At 38.4% G+C, this 18,005-nt stretch overlaps 1 protein-coding gene across 2 annotated transcripts in view; it reads right to left on the bottom strand.

Moving 5' to 3' along the window:
* The window catches only part of LOC126471506 (uncharacterized), a 219,733-nt gene that overhangs the window by 32,551 nt on the left and 169,177 nt on the right, over positions 1–18,005 (bottom strand). For both annotated transcript variants that reach the window (XM_050099726.1, XM_050099727.1), the window contains exon 7: positions 8,042–8,099. The gene's annotated coding sequence lies outside the window, so the exon portion shown is untranslated. The remainder of the gene's footprint in view (positions 1–8,041; positions 8,100–18,005) is intronic.

Raw genomic sequence — 18,005 nt, forward strand, 5'->3', positions numbered from 1 at the left:
ATAATAATAATAATAATAATAACAATAATAATAACAATAACAATAATAATAATGACACTGTCTCTGTCTCAAGAAACTGATCTTCGAAGATCAGCTGAAGTTATCTCCCATGTCTTACTCTGCCTCTGTCCATGTGAATAACAGTAAAATTTAGGCTTATTTGGGAAAACAGCACCAAAGAAATTGTTTATTACAAATGGAACAACAGTATTATAGATTGCACATGACAAAGATTTATTGTCACAAATTGATGTTATCACCACTCTTGATAAATCCTGTTAATACAGTACAATAAAAAATAACAACACCCGATAAATCTCTGTACACACGCCACATTACCATAAGTGAAAACTACATGGAGTGGAAAGAGGGAGATACTACGATGCAAAATTGTTTCCATCTTATGACCTTTTTGTTGTTGCTGTGGTAGTCTGAAGATTGGTTTGCTGCAGCTCTCAATACTAATCTATCCTGTGCAAGCCTCATCACCTCCACCTCTACATATCTATTACAAAACCCACCCGTTTAAACCTGCTAGTTGTCGTGAAGTCTTGATCTATTTCTACAGTAGCCACCAAGGAAGAGCCTACAGCTTTGATTCAACCCCCTCCCCCCCCCCCCCCCAGTCATACCCTCATACCTCCCTAACTATGCTTTGTTCGATACTCCATCTTCCATAATCGCAACGAATTCCTCCATCCTCCATGAGATATATACATCCTAAACACCAATCCTGTAAAACTGTTGTCAACCTTTCTGCCACAACTCTTAGCCCTGCAGAAGTATTGGTACTTTCTAAAGGCCTCACCTTTAGCCCAAAACCTAAATTCAAGTGTGCTGGACTTGTAAAGGAACTTCTTTCCTTACCTAATCTCTGCAGCTGAAATTTCTTCAATGTGCATTAGGGAGGTATGAGGGTATGACTGGAAGAGGGGGGGGGGGGGGGGGTTGAATCAAAGCTGTAGGCTCTTCCTTGGTGGCTAGTGTGTGTGTGTTGGAAGGGAAGGGGTATAAAAACCGTTGTAATAGATCAAGACTATGCTACAGACTGAACGCTGAAAGGCATAATCAGTCTTAAATGATGATGATGATGCATCCCACTAATAACAGCCAACAAAAACCTCACATAGAACCTTGCTTAAAACAGTTCCAGCCTCCCTCCCACCCTGAACCTCCCATTCCAGCCAGTCATCTCTTGGTTATCTTTCAGGAATTCGTCACTTCTAACTCGGCCTTACTTTCCTTTCCTAAATCCTCCCTAATGAGACCAACATCACTCCTATGTAACACACAGCTACCCATATCCTGAAAATCAATCTGTGCCTTATCATCTTTCCCACAGATAAAAGCTTCATCACAGTGTTCATGAATCATAGTGACTATGTGGCTGAGAGTCTTCACCAACTTTCTAACACCTCTGCATACAAACCTTACAACCATGATCACATCCTAGAATTCCAACAAGACTCCAGCAGCTCTCCAAGACCATAAGTCCATCCCATAACTTGACTCCTGGATCTATCTCACTCCTCACACCACTCCTTCCTTTTTACCTATTCGCCAAACTACACAAACCCAACTACACAGGTCTCTCCACTTGTCCAACTGTGGCTGGGTACAATCCTCCCACTGAACATCACATGCAAACCATTGTCTGTAACCTCCCATCCTACAGTGAAGACAATGCTCACTTCCTTCACCGCCTTTCTGCATTTCCTGTTTTGCTACCACATGACTCCTTGCTGGTTACTATGGATGCAACATCATTTTACAACATCCCCCATGCCCATGGTCTCACTTTCCAAACATCCTCCTGATACCAAACCCACCACCTCTTTCCTAATCCCCTTACCCAATCACATCCTGACCCACAATTATTTCACTTTCGAAGACCAAGTCACAGGGTGAAATGCCTAAAGCTCTCACCACAAGTATGAAGTGCTATTGATTTGCGGCTTTGACAGAATGGATTGGTAGTCAGGGACTCATTATTGTTACCCAATCAACAGATTGTAAAAATCCTTTCTTGTGCAGATGTACACTTTTTAAATGAAACTGTGCTTACTGACATTAACAAACTAAAAATATGGTAAATCAGAATGTCAGTGGGGTTTGTTGCAGGATTCTAGCACAAGTTGTCAATGAGATACAGTATTTTTAAAAGTTTCCACACCAATACTAGTTTGTGCCACTCAATCTGGGTAGTTGCTAGGTATGATGTTGTTTGCTTACAGTGTGTTTGTGTGTGTGTGGGTAGTTGCTAGGTATGATGTTGTTTGCTTACAGTGTGTTTGTGTGTGTGGGTAGTTGCTAGGTATGATGTTGTTTGCTTACAGTGTGTTTGTGTGTGTGTTCCTCGAGTGTATTGTGACTTGCAAGTCAATAAGTGTGTGACAGTCCAATCAGTAGGTCGTGAGTGGACGATGGGATCTACCAACGCATAAAAAGGTGACATGCTCATGGTGTATGGAGAGTGTACGAAGAATGCAGTTCATTCTTGTACAGTATATTCGGCAATAAATCCCAATAAATGTCAAGCATCTCAGCAATCATTTATCAACCTCTTCAACCAGTTATGTGGAAGTCATAGCCTAACTCTTAGCAACATAACAGATGAAACAAGTAGTTGATCCACATGTTACCTCTTCCACAATCGCATGTGGAAATGGCATTAATCGGGCAAGTGTCCTATGCATTCTCCATTGATATAGGTTTATCCCTTTCTATAAAGAGCTGCATGGAATTGATCAAGAGAATTGTGTTAACTTCCATACATGGGCATTAAGACAGGATACTCCAGATGTATCATGTATCTTGTTTAGTGGTGAAGGAAATTTTAACAATCGTGGCCTGGTAAAGTGCTGAAATAAGCACAATTGGTCTGTTAACAATTCTCTTTGGCTGTGGCAGGTGGAATGTCAGCATCCTTGGAGTGTAAACGTGTGGTGTGGGGCAGTGAACCATCAGCTCATAGGCCCGTTTTTCTTAGAAAGAACACTGAATGCGCACAAGTATCACAGCCTCCTAACAAATCATCTTCCATGGATGCTAGAAGAGATTCCTCTGCAGACTAGGAGCAACTTGTGGTACCAATACGATGGCTGTACAACCCACAGTGCACAAAGTAAAACATGGCTTCACAAACTGTTTACAAATCATTAGATTGGATGCAGAGGACCTGTATCGCGGTTGACCCATTCGCCAAATTTCATGCCTGCAGACATTTTTCTATGGGGAAAGCTGAAAGACTGTCTACAAGGGCATACCAACTACATCTGATGATATGCAATGATGTATTACTGCAGCCTGTCAGATTGTCCCTGCTGAAATACTGGTATGTGTGCAGCAGTCTTTCCATACCAGAATGGGAGCATATACTGATGCTGCCAGTGGTCATTTTGAACACAGCCTGTGATGGTCAATTGTCTCATTACTGGTCACAATCCACATAACTAGTGTATGGACTTGGACTGTTCTTTGGTGTGTGCTACCGCAGCTAATGTACAAGTGTTGGCGTGGGAACTTTACAGCTAATGTACAAGTGTTGGTGTGGGACCTTTTCAAAATATGATATCTCATGAATGGCTCACACTAGACTCCTGCAACAAACACCGCTGATAGACTAATTTACCCTACTTTTAGTTAATACCGATAGGCATAGTTTCATTTAAAAAAGTTTATGTTTGCACAAAAAATGCAATTTCTAATATCACTACAACCTGTTGGTTGGTTACTAGCATAAGCCCCCAACTCCCAATCCATCCTGTGAAAACCACACATCAATAGCACTTTCCATTTCTGCAATGTTTGTGGTGCAGGTTTTAAGTGATTATCCCTGTACAAGCAAATCTGTAGTACTGCCATGGGTACTCGCATGGTGCCATCCTATGCCAGCTTTTGTATCGGCCATCAGGAGAAGTCCTTCCTATCCAGTCAACACCTAAAACCCATTGTCTGATTCAGAGTAATTGAGACATTTTCATGATCTGGACTCATGGTATAGACTGCTTCTTCCATAACCTAAAAACCTACTCCCAAATCATCTTAACCTGATTATTCTCAACTCAATGCGCCATATTACTAGACATCGATATCCATAAATACATGTCAAGTGGACCAACCATCAACAGTACCTCCCTCCACTTTGACAGCCGTCACCCATTCCATGTCAAAAAGTCTCTTCCATACAGCCTTGTCACACGTGGACTCGCTATCCCCAGTGGAAAGCAGGAGTTGTCTAAATATGGCAATAGCACTACCAGAGCCACAGTATCCTATCCGTCTCATTCATAAATAGATCTCCCGTGCCATCTCCTCATCTCACACCTGTAACCCTGCTAACCAGACAATGGTCAGCACTCATCTAATCACCCAGGCCTTGAAAAGCTCAACCACATCCTTCACTGGGGCTTTGACTATCTCAGATGGGGTATACTGTACTCAAGATACTACCCACTTCCTGCGAAGTAGTGTTCCATTGCCCGCACAATCTAGAGAACATCCTTGTCTGCCCCTAATCCTGTGAGTGACCCAGGTGCAAGACCTGTCCCACAAATCCACCCACCACCTCCTACAGCAGTCCAGTTGCAGGCATCTCCCACAATATAAAAGGCACGATCATGTGCAAAAGCAACCTGTTAAAAATCAGCTATGCTGCAATTACCATACAATTTTCCATGTAGGGATGACAAGTAACCAACTGTTCACTCGCAGTAATGTCTAGCACCAAACTGTGGCAAACCACAGACTTCACATTGCAGTTGCCAAGAGGCTGTACACCACTTCAACAACTGCTTCACTAGACATACCATTTGGATATTCCCTTCCAGTGCAAGTTTCTCCGAACTACGCAGGTGGCAATTGTCTCTCCAGCACATCTAGTGCCATCCACCTGACCTAAACCTCTGCTAATTTGTTTCCCACTGTATCACTTTACCTTTTCCCTTCTCTCTTCTGTACCCACCAATCTTTTCCCATTCAGACCATGTACTGTCTTCTCCAATCACTCTGCCCCCCCCCCCTCCCCCACCCCCTGCAGCTACTGCGGGTGTGTACATTTGGGTGTTTGTGTGGTTTCCAAACTAAACCATGTGCATTTTAGATATGTTAGATCCATATACTTTACCTGAAACTAATTCTCTGAGGTACTGAGACTACTGCTTCCTGGCTCTATTTTCAGCTAACACAGAAGTATTGTCTACAAACAAAAGTGTATGGGACAGGATATTTACCAGTGAATCATTCACACGGGACACCAAAAAGACTGTTGTGTGGCATGTAGACAACCCCGAGATGGTGCACCAAGGCAGTGTGACTGCAGGAGCATACAGCAAAAACTCTACACAAAAGATGGTCCAGCACTTCTCAGAGCTTACAGTCAAAAATTATCAGGCAAGGTGTCCATATTATGCAAATTAACGTAGGATTAACAAGTGACAAATGCAGTTACCAAAGCAAATTAGATGATGAGCATGCCATCAGTATTATAGCTCTATAGGAAATGCATTTAGGTGATAATTCAGCAGCTACATGCAAGATTACGCAATATAAAGCAATATCAATACTCCTCTCAATTGTTAGGTGCTACCACAATAAATGAAAAAAGAAACAGCTCTTGGATTATGCTGGCTTAAGCTGTCAGAAAATTAGTGATGTAGAAGTAATTAGGATAAAACTCAAAGGCCTGGTTATTACATCAGTCCACAAATCACCTAACGGAAAGTGTCTGACACTAGTCTTACACACAGCAACTAGACAGCACGTATATGTTTAAGATTTTAATTCCAAAACACAACCCGGAGATACTTAAATAGAGACCAAAGTAGAGAACCATTGTTCAAATGGATCAATACACAAGAAATTATCTAAGTTTGATGCCAAGGAATTTAAAACGTTTTGGGCAGGCAAATGGAAACTGATACAAAACCTGACCCATCCATCTTTTCCACTGATGAGAACAAATTACCACTGAATCACTCAATAGTAGTACTGAAACATTTTTCAAGGAGTGTACATTGGCTCACAAAAGTTATCATTGGTGCTGAAATATCAGTTACAAAATACATTGATAAACCCACATGGAAATTTGAAAAAGCTAACTTGATACAATACACCCAGGAAGTGGAGAGCAACCCGCACTGGACACCTCAAAAGGCAGAACATTGGGAATTATTGTAGATGTAGCTAAATGGAATATCTGAAGGGAAGTAACAAAATAATGTGTACTAGGACGGGACAAACCTGCCCAAGTCCTCTACAAAGGATACGAAGGGTCTAAATAATGTTTTGATAACATTTTGCATTTAAAAATATTTGTGTGTATAAATTGTTCATGTTGATGTAAATTTGACAATTTAAGAAATGGTCATGCTTAGGAACAATGTAAGAAATAGGTGTTATGTAAAAGCCAGTGTGCTTTTGTTTGAAACGAAAATAGCTGTGGGGAGTGGAAAAGGTGCGAAAGGCGAATTGGCGTGCTACCTTGAGCAAGTGTGGGAAGTAAGTCACACAGTCTGTAGGCAGCAGTGATTGAGGTAACTCCTTTGTGGAGCAGAAGCTTTGCCTGCAAATTTTCATAAAAATGCCTTGATTGAAGACTGCAAACAGCTTACAGCATAGCTGCGAGTTGTTGAGCTACTGTATGTAAAACTGGATGAAGCCAAGAAGAGAAATTGAGCCCATACAGCAAGAAACTTGCAGGCCATAGTGTGGGTAGTGTAGCCGTCATAACTGTTCGCCACACCCAAGCCTACAGCCACCAGATAAGATTTTTTTCTATTTTTACCTTTGTACAGCATGAACCATTAATTTAAACTGTGATTTAATAATCATTCTTGAACTTTACGGAAACTGGCTCACCCTGTCATCTCATCCTAATCATACATCTGTATAGGGTTCCTTCCTGGTGTTTGATTGATCCGAGTGTCCTGTTTTACAGACTTATGAAGTGCCAAGTTAATATAAAGAGGAACCATTTAAATTGCTTTAGTGTAAATAATAAAAATGTTTTCTTAACTATTGCAAAGTGTTATAGTTTGCTTACATAAAATTCAATCAGAGTGAAGCCAAGTTACTAGAACCTGTTAGATGGCTATACAGAATTAGTTCAAAGAATAATAGCTTTTGAAAGTAAATTCCACCAAGAAAGAGGTTTTCTTTAAGTGAAATGTTCAGTTAAAATGTGTGTGCTTTAGTGTCTAAGTTTTTAAGTTTCTTGATTATGGAAAGTGCTTTTCTAAAGTTTGTTCCCCCCATCCCCGGCTAATTTTTTTTACCTTCCTTGAAGTTATCTACTGGGCTTTTTCTTTTTTTAAAACATAATGTATAAAGATGTAGCCCAAAATTGTTTAAGTGGGGTAATTTATTTGAAGAGCCAAACTAAACAGTAGCAAGAAAGTAGGCAAAATTCACATTTCTGCTTCTCCAATACTTCACTATTTCATTGCCAGGATAGGTTGGTGACCATTAAGTACATGTTTTAAACCACTAAATGAACTTGGAAATGAGTTGTCCTAGCTTCAGTATATTATCATTCATACTGTGTTTCTATCTAGCCACTGGGTAAGATCTTTGGAAAAGAAGTGAATAGTCCAATTTACTTATCCATTAGACACAACACATGGTAAATCCTGTAAGAAGGATAACTCTATTGATTATCTTTTCCTATAAACAGGACTATCCTTCCATAGTGTATTTTATTTGGAAACTAAACTAAATTTTAGTAAGAGGGTTATACATGGCAACATAGAGACAGGGTTTCTGTTATTTACATAAAAGCATACTAATATCATAATGGTAGTGTTATAAGGTCCTATTAATGTGTGGTCATGACATTTGTTAAATGTCTCACCACATTCCTATTGAAACTATTTACTCTTCTTGTAAATAATACCTATGACAATTTTATACAAATGTCCACTAAGACTTTGCTCGTCAACTTCCATTTAGGTAACAGTGATCTTTTAGATGTATTTAAATCAGTACTGTTAAGAAATACTGACTAGCTTTATTTTCAGGAATCTCAAGTTTAAGTTATACATACTGTTATCCTCCAATATGAATCATTGGCCGATTCTTCGTCTTTGACAGGTTCAGCATGCCTGCAATGCAAAACATTATCTTTTGTATTAACAGATGAAATCCAATTTTTTAAATTTAATAAATGCTTATACAAACATAAAGTTTCTTCAAGAAATGTATTTCTGACAACTTCCTGTCACAGATAATTTTCACTGAATGTTGCAACCCAGTTATATTGCTGATGAGAAGCAAATGTTGATCTTTTCCCTCTCTTCCTTCACCATCTCCTGTTTTGTTCACCTTGACATATTTCTACCAAAAAGACTACCCCAATGGATCCACTGCTTATATTTAACACACAGCAAATATTTCCTTAACACAGGATGTGCATTGACAAGCTTGAATTAATCAGAAAAATATAAACAGATACTAACCATTCCACAGCTCTTACAAAATACTTGCATTAAGTAATCATCAAAGCTACTTTTTGTACAGCAAGAGGACTAACAGTCAAAATGGTGCTACATGCTACAGGCAGTGCAATACCATTTATTTTACTCATTGCTACAGCAATAAATGTACTTATAAAAATATTCAGACTTAGACTATAATCAAATACAAAGAGAGAAAATATTCTAACTAAAGAGATATAGCAGCCATAGGCAGAAACAAATAAAAAAACTGATACTAATCTTAGCTTTGAGGACCAAAAGTTTCTTCATCTGGAAAATGTAAAAAGAGAAATGAGACTGTTCAAGAAATAAGGATGAAAATTTAGGATCTTGAGTCAAGGAAGATGAATGGTTAAATGAATGAAAAAACTAGACTGGACATGATGAAATTCAGTTGCAAAAGAGCAGCAGATGATGTAATTTTAAATGCTGAGAAATAAGATCTCTTCAAGAGGAGCCACCAAAAGCTCAAATAAGTGAAGAACAAGCTGAAAATACCGGTAAATGGGCTAAAATGGCGGTAAATAGATAAACGAAACAGAAAGATAGTGCTGAAGAACAGGCAACCAAACAACAACAACAACAATAATAATAACAGCACATTGTAGCAATATATAACAGCAGTTCCACAACATCTGGAGGAAGATTTTCCACTAACAGAACAATAAATTCATGAAGTCATCAAATCATTCCAAAACTTCAAAGCAACAAATGAAGACTCCACTACAGCAAAATTATTGAAATAGTCAGAACACACAAATGATCTACAACTGCTGTTTGAGAACATTTGGAAAGCTGAAGAGATTATTGAAAGCATTAATCCACAGCTATGAAAAAAAGGGGACACACAAAATGTCAACAACTGCAGAGATGCCTGACTTCTGCCAGTGGTATACAAAATATTATCAAAAATTCTCTGGACAGAGTTGTAGAAACTTTAGACAAATAACTGGGAGAATCTCAAGGAGCTCTAGAAAGGGAAGACCCTGCACAGAACAGATGTTTATTAGAAAATTGATAATTCTCCACAGACTGTTAATCACCAAACCAATAATAGTATCATGTATTGGTTTCAAGAAAACATTTGATTTGGTAGGCAGAGAAATTATGGGTAAAATCATCAAAGAATTTTGTGTTAAAGCAAACATAATCCTCAAAACACTAGCAAATAGGAAGACTGAAGCTAAATTTATGGGAGAAGTATCTCAACCATTTGAAATAAAAACTGGTGTTAGACAAGGGGACAGTTTATCACCTTTACTGTAACACTACATTCTAAAAAAAATAGAAAGTTATTGGAATTTGGAGAAAAAAAAAATCACAAAATTGAACCAATAATTTTAGGACAAAAAACAAATGGAATTAAGGTAAACTACCTGGCTTCTACAGATGATTCTGATATACTTTCAAAAAATCTGACAGACAGTTATTAAAAGAAATCTTTTGGAAGAAATAGCAAAGAGAGCTGGTCCCAAAATTTCAGCCGAAAAAACAACATTGATGACAATTTCAAACAATGCATCAACATTCTTAGAAAAACAAAAATGTAAAATAGCATTAGTAAGTAAATTTAAATATATTGGACAAACTGTACAACAAAATGGACTAGAAGAATTAACAGTAGATGCAAGAGTCAGCAAACTGGAGAGAGCAAATCGTTTGACAAAGGATATTTACAACAAGAAATGTACAACTAAAAAAAACAAATTTAAACACTATCCCACAGTGGTATGACCAGGATGTTTACATGGATGAGGATGCCTAATGATGAACTATAAGCTGGACAGAACAGAGGTTCCTCAAAGGAGCATTATTAGAAAATAATGGTTGCAATACAAGCTACAGATGGCTGGAAAATGAGAAGTAATGAGGAGATCTACAAAAATTTTGAGAAAATATCAGAAGTAATGGCTAAAAGAAGATTAATCTTTTTTTAGAGACCTCTACTGAATGAGTAGTTCTGGAAGAAGGAATCAATGATAGCATGGATTACAGAAATAAGAAAGAAACAACATCAAACAATCAGAAATAATAGAAAGAAACCTTTTTACAGATAAAATACTGAATTTAAAAGGATCATCACCTCTCCAAGATCAAAATTAATTTCATCCCTCTCAATAAGACTGTGAAAACCGGAAATAAATTTCATAAATATGATATTGCGAAGCTCAAAATCAATCAAAACGTATTGGAACAATGCCACCAGTAACTGACAGTTGAATCCCATAAACGGGCAGACATTGCCTCCATGATCCAACAAGCAGCTAATACTACAATCCTGACAGCTAAAAAGAGGAATCATACATGGTGGAATGAGGTTTGTGGTGAGGTGGTGGCCCAAACAGCAAGTGCATGGAAATAGTGGAACTCTACCAGGAGACTTGCTTTTGATGTATTCCATGAAGTTCAAAAATATGCAGCCAGAACTCTACGAAGGGCTAAGAAACTGCATGAGAAACAGCAGTTTGAACAGATCGATCAGCGTTTCCAGAAAAAGAATGTCAGAGACTTCTATCAGACGTTCAAATCGAATTTGAAAGGATACCAAGTCCCTAGTTTTTGTTTTAGAGACGAAAATGGAAAGCTCAGTGTTGTGTACATAGTTCCGCGTATTCAGTGCGTACACAAATTTCCCACTAGAGTGTGCCCCGCTAAGCACAACAGCGCAGACGCAACACTCGTCCATCTCCGCACTACAAGATGGCGCTGCCATAGAGACAGACCAAATTCTGCTTCCGCCGATTCGCGTATTAATATGTAACGCAGCCAATGAGATTGCTGCTAACATAGAACACTTTCTCCTCGCGCATAACACTCGCGCAGTGATACATGAACGTGCAAGGTATTATAACGAGTGTAAAGACCTTCGATCAGTCAGTCTGCATTTGTTTGCACCACTCTGCATTAGTCTGTACCAGTCTGCATTAGTCTGTACCAGTCTGCATGAGTTCTACAATTGTCTGTGCCAGTCCATAGACAAGATCCAGTCTGCACCTAATAAGATTACCATATTCCTGTACATAGCCATGAAGATAAATGTATAGACAATTTTGTCAAGTATCCGAGATATATGTGAGAATAAGATTAATGTATCAATACCAAAGGAACTTCAGATTGTCAATTGTAAATAACATCCAGAACCAAGTTAAGTAATTTTTATATTTGTTATTATTTTAATAAATGTGTGGGAAAATTAATCAAGTTCTGTTTAAAGTTGGTCACCGTCAATCTGCTACTCGAAGCGTGCAAGTGGCATTTCTATCGTCTGACCTAATGGCAGAAGATAAACATGCCATGATAAGACCATGAGACATATTGCTGACACTCGCTTACTTCATTAGAGCAACAAGTCAAATAATCTAATGGTGTGTGTACTGAAGGTCTTACAGTATGCACACCACACTCGGAATGACCAACAAAGAGAACTGCAAGATAATGTCTCGTTACTTTGAAAACCTACTTAATTGTGATGAACCGAAAGAAAGATTCCCTGTATGTGCCCCAATCCACAAACTACCCCTCATCTCCATCTAGTAAAGAGGAGACCAAAGAGATCATCAACAACTTTAAGAATAATAAGGCAGCTGGAGAGGATTCAATAGTGGTGGAACTACTGAAGCTGGCAAATAATGAAACTCTAGATATACTAGTCCAACTTTTTGAGGAGATCTGGAGAGCTGGGATGATACCAACTGAATGGCAATCAGCTTTAATCCATCGTATACACAAAAAAGGTGATAAATAGAATGTCAATAACTATAAGGGTACCTCATTAGTATCTGTTCCATATAAGATTCTCTCCAAAGTGATACAGAATAGAATAGAAGATCATTGTAACCAACTGATTGGGGACTATCAAGCTGGTTTCCCAAAGGGCGATTCTTGCGCAGAACAGATCTTTAACCTGAAGAACATCATCAGGTACAAAAAAAATTGGAAAAATAACTATGTCATGTTTGTTGATTTTTAGAAAGTATATGACTCCATCGACTGACAGGCATTAATGAATATTTTGGAAAAGTTTGGGGTGGATAATACATCAAGAAAGCTGATCAAACAAACTCTTACTAACACAGTGTCAAAAATTAAATTTATGGGTGAGGTATCTGAACCCTTTACAATCAGAACAGACATAAGACGAGGAGATGGACTATCCCTCTCCTTTTCAATTGTGTCTTGGAAAAGGTCATTCAAGAGTGGAGAAAGTTATTAGCCCAAGGAGAAACAAATGAAGAGTGGTTCAGACTTGGTCCTAAGAACAAAGGGGTGTGCATTGACTGCTTAGATTTTGCGGCTGACCTGGCCATTTTTGCTAACAACATAGAGTCAGCAGTCAACAAGATAAATAGGCTGTCAGAAATTGCTGAAAAAAGTTAGACTCCAGATCTCTATTCAAAAGACAAAATATATGACGAAGATCTGTGATGGACCTGAATGGATGATAACCAACCTGGAAAAAATCGGATGAGTTAAGAATTTCAGGTATCTCGGTGAAGACATCCACCAGGAGAATGGATTAAAAGAAGAAGCAATTGTCGGGATGAGGAAGTTAGACCAAGCATACCGACTGACAAAGAATACTTATAACAAAAAGTCTATGAGTATATGGGCCAAGTTCCAACATTATAATACAGTTGTAAAACCTGAGGGCTTATAAGAATCCAAAACTTTTACGACGAATAGACAAGGTCAAGCTGAGCAGCTGGAAAAGCGTGAGTGTAGGATATTAAGGAAAATCCTAAGGTAATAGATGGGTCGATGGACAATGGCGAATGAGAGCAAATGAGGACTCGTGCAGCAAGACAGAACCTATCACAGCATCCATTACGAAGAAATGATTGTTGTTTTATGGTCATCTCATGAAAATGGACGGTGATCGACTAACAAAAAGAATATGGAGTTTCATCCTATCTAAGAAAACGAGGCTGAGATGGTTCAAAGAATGTGAAAAAGATCTTAAGCAGATTGGTATCTCAGAGAGAAATTCCTGAAAGGAACAAATTTAGAAGATTGGTGACCAACTGCCAAGGTTTTAACATGGCATCAACATCCGAAAGACAGTGAGGACCATTATCTGAAGAGCATAAAAAGGCACTTCTTGGAGGGGCTCAGAAGATACTGGCAGGAAGTCACAGCTGGAGCAAGAACAAGACCTGGACACTAGAGTGAAGTCGGTTGTTACCACGCAGTCCGTAGAGACTCACCTCGATAAAATAAATAAATAAATAAAAATAAAAGGCTTTCAATGCAGAAGAAATAGGGGATTGAGAACAACACGAATAGAATAAAGGGGGAAAAACATGAGGAGGAGATGGACGAGTACTGGAAAAACAGGAGACGACAAGGGAAGAAGAAGAAGTGAAGTTATTACATGACGAGAGATGGTGATTGGATTTGATTTGATTCAGTTTTCATTACATACACCGAAAAAATGAGATGATTCTCGAGGATGTGGAACATGTCAGAATGTATAACACAAAACATTTTAATATAATGAATACTACCCTGATCATTTGTCACGAGATTGTCAAAATAGGTGAATACAATACAATAAACTGGAAAAGCTAATATTTACAGAATTAATACGCTGTCAGAATGAAACATTGTTATGCACTATTAATAAATTTATCATACACAAAATACCTAATATTGACTGTTGCAACCAAGTGCTGTCAAAACATAAATCTAACATATTTTTACTTAAGCTGGCCTAACACTCTCTGTTAGGATATTCATCTATACAGTAGAAGGCATTGCCTATCAAAGAGTCATTCAAACTCTGTTTAAACTGTGCTTTATCTGAAACCAAGTTTTTAATGGTTGCTGGTAATTTATTGAAAATGTGTGTTCCTGAATATTGGACCCCCTTTTGGACCAACATAAGTGATTTTAGGTCTTTATGTAGATTTTTCTTATTCCTAGTATTGATAATATGTATTGAGCTATTTGTTGGAAATATAGATATATAACTTGCAACAAATTTCATTAAGGAGTAAGTATACTGAGAAGCAATGGTTGGAATTCAAAGTTCCTCGAATAGGTTCTACACGATGTTCTTCAAAGACTGGTCCCAGATACTCCATTGCACCATTCACCGAACCTGATAACCCCGAGCCGTCAGTAACAAAAATTAAGTCTTGCTTAAGAGATTTACAACACTACATGCACTTGTTACCAAAGTCTCATTTACTTTTAGAGCTATCTGTTCCACTTCCTTTTTGGCCCCACTTCTCTCTGTCTTCACTATATCCCATACAGTTCTTATTTTGTTGCCCGATACAATTATCTTTTTCTCTTAATAAAGCTACTTCGATTTCTGGATTACTTGATTCAATATTTTGCAGTATTCTTTGTAATGCATTACAATTCTAATATCACAAATGTTCCTAGATAGTAGATACAGTCTCCTTTTTGCCCCACATGATATCTTTATTCCTTGTGTAATCCATGGTTTATCTTTTGACTTCTGTGTGATCTGAGTTACCTTTAGGGGAAAACAATTTTCAAAAGAGGAGGTAACTTTATTAATAAATGCTTTGTATTTTCCATTTGAGTCAGGTAAATATCTCTCCAGTTCATGTCTTTGAGCAATTTCCTGGATTCCTCAATTTCTGGCTTATTCATTATCCTCCTGTACTCAGATTTAATATTTTTTTATCCTGACAAGTTTCAACATTTAACACAAGATGCTGCATGTCGTGATCAGATAGTCCATTTACTATTGGTTTTGTGATATGATGTTTTTCCCCTAGATTTGTTCATAAAGATATTATCAATAGCAGTCTCAGAGCATTTACATATCCTAGCTGCAAAGTTCACAATAGGAACTAAATTGAATGATAGTGTTAAAAACACCAGCAACCACTATTTCCCCTTCTTTTGTTTTTTACACAAGCTATTCCTTTCGCTTTGTGAAATGAAGCACTGCCTAGTTCCAAAACACAGGACTACTATGACAAGGTGAAATGTTCTCAGAGTGCTACATGTATGATAGTAAATGTAATCAGCACTATAGTTGTTTGCTGAGTAGTTATGCTGTGTGTGTTTCATTCAATCAGATGAAATGGAATAAAATCATCAATTTATTTATTTGGGCTCTTTATCACCAAGATACATTCAATGTTGGTTGAGGTTTATCTTTTGAATTCACTCCAGTGTAGGTTGTCAAAATTTTATCAGTTGTCAAAGTACTTGTAACACAGTTTCCGAATTTACTGCCATCCAGGAAAGTATCGCACTCAAATTATTCTCAGAGACTGAGAGCTGGCTGAAACTGAGAGTAGAAAGATCTGACATATTTAGTGATTAATGGAATATATATCAGAAAGGCAGGTTAGACACTGTAGGAGAGGGAGTGTCCATTGTCTCTATTGAGGTCAAAGCTGATTGTGACAGTGAAGTTATCTGGTTGCGTATAACAAGTCTATGTGAAATCACGTTAATTAATGGATAATCAGCCACCCAGTTCTGCTACGACAGTTTTGGAGCCATTCACAGAAAGTCTACATACAGTAGCATGTAAATACCTAGATCATGCAATACTAGTTGTAGGTGAATTTAGCCTACTGAGTATAGATGGTAGCCTATGGCTTCATTGCAGAGGGTGCAGTCAATCTTGTGAAGCACCTTTGAATGTGGTTTTCGAAAATTGTCTTGAGCACCTAGTTTGGCACACCACATGCAATGGAAATATCTTAGACCTTGTAGTTACAAACAGGCCAGATATCATCAATGACTTCAGCATAGAGATGGGGATTAATAATCATGATAACATCATAACAACTAAGGTTTCAAAAATTAATAAATCAGTCAAGAAGGCTAGGAAAATGTTCATGCCAGAAAGAGCAGATAAGCAGATGTTAGCATCTTACTTAGACAGAACTGACATCACTTAGTTCCATTAAGATGGATGTAGAGAGATTATGGTCAAAGCTTAAACAGATCGTGAATTGCACTCTCAACAAGTCTGTACCTAGTAAACAAATTAAGGATGCAAAAGAGCCACTGCGGTTTAACAATGAAATTTGGAAATTACTGAGGAAGGAAAAGCTACTGCACTCTTGGTTCAAAAGAGAATGCCAAATGGCAACAAGGAAAGGTTACTACCACTGCCATACCTCAGCAAAAGATCTGGCTGAGAAGCAGGGGAAATTATTGTCCTATGTAAAATCACTAAGTGAGTCAAAGGTTTCCATCAAGTCACTTGACCAGTCTGGTGTGGCAGTAGGAGATAAATGTTTTAAATTTTGCATTTAAGAAATCATTCATGCAAGAGAGTCATATAAACATACCGTCATTTGACAATAGCACAAAGACACCTAACAACAATCACCACAAGAGGCCAGCGCTAGCACAAGTTGTTCACATGATATTCGTTGGACTGTTGCCTGTAAACCCGTGCCATGTCAGTGCTCTTGGAAGAGAGCTGTGGCAGTGACACGGCTCTGTTGTTGTTCCTGTGCAGTGATCTGCAAAGACGCGACGGTACGGGATGGGGGGGTCGGGTCGAGATCCAAGCAGTGATTAAATACTTCATAAAGAAAGGTATGAAAGCGAAGGACATTCATGTCGATTTCCAGAATACACCAGGGGACTCTGCTCCTTTGTCTTCAACTGTTGCCAAGTGGATAAATGAATTTAAATTTGGTCAGGAGAGCTTAGATGATGAACATCCATGAATAGGTCAGCCAAGATGTGTCACTACTCTAGAAATCATTGCAAAAGTGCGCATAATGATCAAGGAGGATCACCAATTTAGAGTGCATGAAATTGCTCACGCTTGCCAGATGTCATCTGAAAGGTATTCACAAGATGGGTGCCGCGACTCTTGACGCTGTGTCAAAAACGCATTAGAATGGACATATCACAACAATGTTTGGCCTGTTTTAGGAGAAACAAACAAGATCTTTTGTGCTGGTTTGTGACCACAAGGAAACTTTGGTTTACTACTATACCCCAGAGACAAAGCAACAATCAAGGCAGTGGAAACATGCTGAATCTCCACCGCCAAACTCCTTCAGCGGGGAAGGACATGGCGACAGTGTTCTGGCATGCGCCACCAAATTCCTTCAGCGGGGAAGAGCATGGCATCAGTGTTCTGGGATGAGAAGGGGATTCTGTTTGTACATTATCTCCCCACTGGGCAAACAATTACTGGAGAATACTATGCTAACCTTCTGGACAAATTGCAACAAATGATATGCGAAAAAGGCCAGGTTTAATAAGGAAGAAAGTCATCTAGCATCAAGCAAATGCACGCTCGCATGCATGTACCATCGCCATGGTAAAATTACACAAACTAAGGTATGAATTGTTGCCACACGTGCCTCTTCCCTAAACTGAAAATTTTTCTTTGTGGATGAAGATTCACTTAAATGAAGAATTGATAGCCTGAGTTGACAACTATTTTATAGGCCTGGAGGAAAATCATTGTCGAGATGGGATCAAGGTATTGGAACACTGTTGGACCAAGTGAATTAATCTACAAGCAGGGTACACTGAAAAACAAAAAAGTTTCAGTGACATAAGTACTTT

Source organism: Schistocerca serialis, chromosome 3 (assembly GCF_023864345.2).
Source record: "Schistocerca serialis cubense isolate TAMUIC-IGC-003099 chromosome 3, iqSchSeri2.2, whole genome shotgun sequence".
Classification (NCBI taxonomy): Eukaryota; Metazoa; Arthropoda; class Insecta; order Orthoptera; family Acrididae; genus Schistocerca; species Schistocerca serialis.